Below are 6,000 nucleotides of genomic sequence, written 5' to 3'. Positions count from 1 at the left end.
AAAAAAAAAAAAAAAAAAAAAAAAAGAACTTTGGGTGACTGTCCAAGCAGTGAGATGTCTCTGTCATTTCTAGAGTTTTGGAACTTGCTTACTTCTTGTTTACTTAGGTAACATTGTTTACTTAGGATATATCCTTCTGGAGTCTGATGGAGTTGAAGGATGGATAGTTATAATTATAGTTTTCCTTTGTTATGATAAAAGATAAAATAGATATAAATATTGTAACTGTAATTCTTGCTTGATAACTGTTTTGTTATATGTAATTTTACTATGTTAAACAGAAAAAGGGGAAATGGTGTAGAAGATTCTCCTGTTTGTGTATTGCTTTCATTGGTTGAATAAAGAGACTGCCTTGGCCTTGGCCCACTCCTCACTATACTTCTCCTCTCCTAAAAAAAATTTAAGAAAAATCACGATATTGAGAAATTAGTTTACATAAATACAATACTCTACCACACAGAATAACAAATTTTAAAAAATGGAAATAAACTATTTGTCCTACAAATAAGACTTTGCATTTACAAAGCAATTCAAAAAAGAAAGTCACATAAAATTTTAAACTATGCCCTCTTCATGGTACCAATTTTCCTATCTGTAAGCTACAGCATCATGAAGTTCAGATTTATGACCCACCAATTTAAGTATGTGAATCTAGAACCTCTAATGCACACAAAGGCAGTGAGCTTGGCTTGACAGACTACAACTGCCTGAACCAGGGCTTTGAAGAAGTCCTCATTGAGCAGTTCTCTGAATGATGAAAAATGAGCAGGATGAATCTCCTCTTATTCTCCCTTATTCCCATTCAATCAAAGTAAAATAGTATTCAAAGAATAAGCTGCTTGGACAAAGACTTTGAAACCCTACTAGAGTATGTGCTCTATACAGCAGTAAAAATCTCCTACATTTTAAAAGTTAACAACTTTTCCTTCAGCTATACCCAATCCAAAGCTTCCATAGGTTCATTCATAAAATATTACATTATTTAATTAATACTATAGGGTATCAATAAAAGTATTAGTACCAATAAAAAAAATCAAACCTAAGAAACATGTTGAATATTAAAAACAAACAATAATAAAGTCACATCAAAATAGTTTCTTCTTGGACTTATTGGAAAAAATTTTATTCTAAACACATGATTTAGATATGAGTAGTAAGCATCACAAATTGTGTTTCCAAGTCTTAATAACCTAAATGTGCCAAATATGGTGGCTCATATCTACTGTCCTAATATGGGAGGCTTAGGATAGCCAGTCTGAGGCCAACCTGAGTTATACAGGTCAACTCTATGTCAAGCAAAGAATCAGCCAGGCATGTCGACGCAGAACCTTTAATCCCAGAATTTCGGAGGCAAGGAAGAGGAAGAAGTGGAGCCAGAGTCAGGTGGATCTCTGTGGGTTTAAGAGCAATCTGTTCTACACAGCAAGTTCTCAAGCCAGCCAGGGTTATACAGTCAAACTCTGTCTCAAATAAATTATTAAAATGGTAAAGCTTTAAAAGAAAAATTTAAACTAGAAAAAGAAACAAACCCTAGATTTATCATATAATCCTTATTTAACTAAACAATTAAGATAAGAAAGTTGAATTCTAACCTCAGCTTCATTTATTCAAGATGACTAGCAGAAGAATTAGGCTTAAAAGTGCAGTTGTCATTTTTACTTAGTACTTTCCCAATGCAGCTACATCTAAGTACTTATTCAACAGATGCTCAGAAGGCAGAAGGATAATTTTTTTTATTGCAGGATAACCCTAGAGACTTGTCAGTTACATTTAACATCCCAAATAGTAAGCATCAAAGGAAACTGGCTTCATCCTTACCCTATCTACAACCAGAGAAACTAATGATCACTATTTCTAAACACAAAGCAAAGCTGACTTTAAACATTTCTAAGTTCCTTACACACCAATCATCAGCAAGTAATAATCCCTCTATATGTGAGATACTATGTATCTGACAACTGTGTTCTGTAACTCTTACAGTATTACTGTATATTATTACCATCATTGGTATAAATCATCAGCTTTTGGGTTACTTTGTTCTAGTCCTCTTCATTTCAACTCTTAAGCCCTCTTAATTCTTCAAACAACACACGTAGGATAATAACTTATACAACAGCATTTCACCATTTGCTTAAACCACAATTGGCTCGAACATACATATAATTATGAAGCAAGCTTCAAGGCCTGGCATGGTGGCTTCTGACTCTTCTCTCCAACTTCATCTTGTCCTGTTCCCAGCAACTACGAACTCTTAGACTTCTCCACTCACAGCAGATTGTCAGTATCTTTACTTGAGGAATGGATAAAGGATGTCTTGCTGCCTATTAGAACGAAGTCTCACTGGAATCTCGCCATAAGCATTTGCTACATATGGTTATCTGCTGCTTTGTGCTTTATGAGTTTACTAAAGAGTATGACAGAGACTGACTCAGAAAAACAAGACATTTAGCATTCTCTCTGCTGAGAATCCTCTCCTTTTGAGGGCATGCTCATTCTTTAAGTCCCAATTTAAACATCACCACTTCCTCGAATAAGCCTAACTTGATTCATACAGCTATTCTCATTATTCTTCCTCTATCATGCTTTTATTGTATTTTTTTTAACTAAGCATGCTTATTGCATGAGTGGAGATCAGACATGTTCTCTTTACCAATATATTCCTTACACACAACTCAGAGTCTGGCAAATAAATACCTGGTTTGTTGAATTCTGTCATGTCAAACTATAAGGAAACTTCTGAGGCACTCACAAACTGGTGTATAAAACTTAACTACAGAAAGCATCAATACTTTTTCAGGCACGCTTTCAAATTTATTTTCTTTAGAAAAGACGGGCGAGAACAAACGTGTGAGAAACTAAAGTTTTCACCCTTACTAAAATAGAACAGTATTTTTCTTATGGGAAGGCACATATATTCTGCTATGTTCTCAAACATTTCACTAATATTTTTGAGTCTCAGTTTCCTAGGAGGAAATATTCTAGAGACAATACACTATCAGCAGTAGATGAGAGATAGCACCTGGATTTTTTGGAATTTCTTCGATTTTGAAAACTTGTTTCCTGAATTAATAATCAGCCACTTTCATCCTGTACTTTCCCTACAACGGGCTCTAACAAATGAGTTTAAACAAATGTCAAAGGCTCACTATTTTCTTTTTTTTTAAAGTTGTTAGCTTTAATTAAAATATACTTACATCGTTTCTGCCCTATCTTTTCTCTTTCTTACCTCACCCATGCCAACCTCCCTCTCCTAAATTCGTGGTCTCCTCTTCTTATTTATTTATTTATTTATTTATTGAAGATTTCTGTCTCTTCCCCACCGCCGCCTCCCCTTTCCCTCCCCCTCCCCCAATCAATCCCCCTCCCTCGTCAGCCCAAAGAGCAATCAGGGTTCCCTGCCCTGTGGGAAGTCCAAGGACCACCCACCTCCATCCAGGTCTAGTTAGAAGGCTCACTATTTTCATCTCCAAATCAAGGTACTAAAAACTGTATCAAAAAACAATACTGACTCCATATAAAGATTTAATTTTCTTTACATTCTTCAATCTGAAAAGATAGGCCTTAGTTACTTATATACAACGATACAAAAAGCTTATTTTACTGATATGCTATGCAGATAGTTCAGGTAACTATAGGCAACAAAAAATGAAATGCAATGCAATAATAGGTAATACTGGTTTCTATGCAGAATATAATGGTATACTATACCATGTTTAGCATTGCTGAAAAACATTCACTGAACTAGCTAATATTTCCTAAACTCAGAGACAAACATTTTGAGCTACTCTATATACTGATCTCCCTATCAATTAACAGTTCTCTCTTGGTAGTTGCTCATTTGTATAGTAACACTATTTGCAGCTATTTTATTTTTTACCTAAGAATAACAATGACTATGAATAGAAAAACAAAAATGAAAAGAAAGCAAAGATACTAGCTAGCAGAGGCTCAAAACCTAATTCATTTGACATACAGAACAACAGATGTGCAGTCAGTGGACTTCCTCATTAGAAACAGCTGGTTAAGAATGGGGTAATGGGAGGAACAGGTAACATTTCAGATTCTGGAGACATTAAAGATGATATACAAAAAGAAAATCAGAAGAGTGTATATGCTTTAAAGTTTTAAATTTACAATTTAGAATAACCAACATGAATGCATGCCCTTAAGAACAAACTGAGGGTAGAGCCCTCATGAACATGATTCATAGTCTCTCTGCCAAGTAAAGATACATCAAGGAAGAAGTTATGTGCAAACCAGGCAAACAGTCCTCTCCAGGAAACAAATCTATGGATATCTTAGTCTTGGACTATATGACATCCAGAGCTGCGAAAAGTTGTTGTTTAAGCCATCTGCGCCATGATATTTGTGATGGCAGTCCAAGCTGAGACAAGTTATGGGACCACCGTAAGCCGAAAATGTCTTAACATTTCTCATGGCAGGAATATTCTAATGGCTTCGTTATATACTCAATCACGGTTCAGGTTCCAAAAATTATTCATTTAAACAGTGACCTCACACTCCTCTTTACTTTTTGCATGAAACAATTCTCATCAACACATGATTGCAGTTTTTCTGAGTCTGTGCCCAAGTTACAAATAATAGTAAAGCTTAAAATAACAGTAATGCTACAAATTACACTTTTTAACCAACTCCTACTAAATAAAACCCATTGTCAATTCTTTAGTATAGTCTTCACAAGGACCATGTCAAGTATCTTTTCTCATTTAGCCCTGCCCACTAGGACTGGGTCTAATGTACAGTAAATGGGAGGGGAGGGGACGACAAAGGTTGTGATCATTCCTGTCATTACTCCCTGACAAATGTGAACAAAACTTTAATTTAGTTATCCATCATTCTTGATCCCACATCTAAGAACTCAAGTATTCCAATTCTTCACCCTTCAGTACCTTTAAGCAAAACACCCATCTTTTCTCTTCCTTTCCATATCTAACTCTTGAATTAATCTTCCTTATTTCTGACAACTATCAGTTTCCTCCTCAACATTCATCCCTTGACTCTTGTCACTTCATTCTCTGAAACCTGAAACCCAATGCGTAGTTCTCAATACATACTACCACATACCCAATCTCCAGGACTAGTTCTAAATTTTCAAGTGTATCTACAAACATGTACTTTTATTTGAGGAAATTATGGTTCACATGTAAAATGACCTCTAAGGTATTTTCCAACAATAAAAACTGTCACTGTAACGCAATAAAACTCACCCCCTCCTTTATGTGCTGCTAATCACTTTCTAGACTGCATCACGGTACTCCCGTGAGATGCACCACAATCTGAGAAAACTAATTTTGCCTACCTTATTTCCACAACTCTGACATCATTCACTCTTTTCTAGTCTACCCTTTTTCTCAAATTTTTCAAGATTTTTTTGACTGTAGTAAACACCTGCCCAATTCTACATTTCATCTCATTCTTCTTAGTAATCTCCAAATATTGTTATACTGTCACCCACTTGTACCTTTTAAACCCTTCCACTATTAAATTTAAATTCTTCAGTGAGGCAATAAAACTTTCTTAATCTTTTCCTATGCTCTGTTATATAATAATTCATTAATCCCATAATTATTATGCTCCTCCGTTAACATCCCTTTGGCTGTAAGGGTAACCAGTTGTTCTTTTTTAATACCATATACTATTTGCTATACTGGAGTGTCTCCCACAGTGTTTGGCTATATCCCTCAATCTTTTTTAAAAAACCGATTTAATATCCTCCTTTCTCATGAAATCTTATAGCTCAGGTTAACGTTTCCTTCACAAAGTCCCTAAGCTATTATCACCTATGCAACTCATTTGCTATTTAATGTATGGGGTTTCATTCTATTACTAAAAGTGCACCACCTCTCATTAAAAGTAAAAACAACCCAGAAAAGCAACAGTATAGACTATCTGTGTATCTACTGCAGTTTTTCGCTGAAAAGAAAGGACAGGTATTTAACAAAAATCTGACTGCATGATGAATATAATGCTTTTAATGAC

At 35.1% G+C, this 6,000-nt stretch overlaps 1 protein-coding gene across 3 annotated transcripts in view; it reads right to left on the bottom strand.

Moving 5' to 3' along the window:
* The window catches only part of Cul3 (cullin 3), an 82,323-nt gene that overhangs the window by 53,858 nt on the left and 22,465 nt on the right, over window positions 1-6,000 (bottom strand). The window lies entirely within an intron of this gene.

This window comes from Alexandromys fortis, unplaced genomic scaffold (assembly GCF_014885135.2).
Source record: "Alexandromys fortis isolate MF-2015 unplaced genomic scaffold, M_Fortis_MF-2015_v1.1 scaffold_98, whole genome shotgun sequence".
Classification (NCBI taxonomy): domain Eukaryota; kingdom Metazoa; phylum Chordata; class Mammalia; order Rodentia; family Cricetidae; genus Alexandromys; species Alexandromys fortis.
The sequence above is the reverse complement of the archived record's forward strand: the minus strand, read 5'-3'. Positions and strand labels throughout refer to the sequence as shown.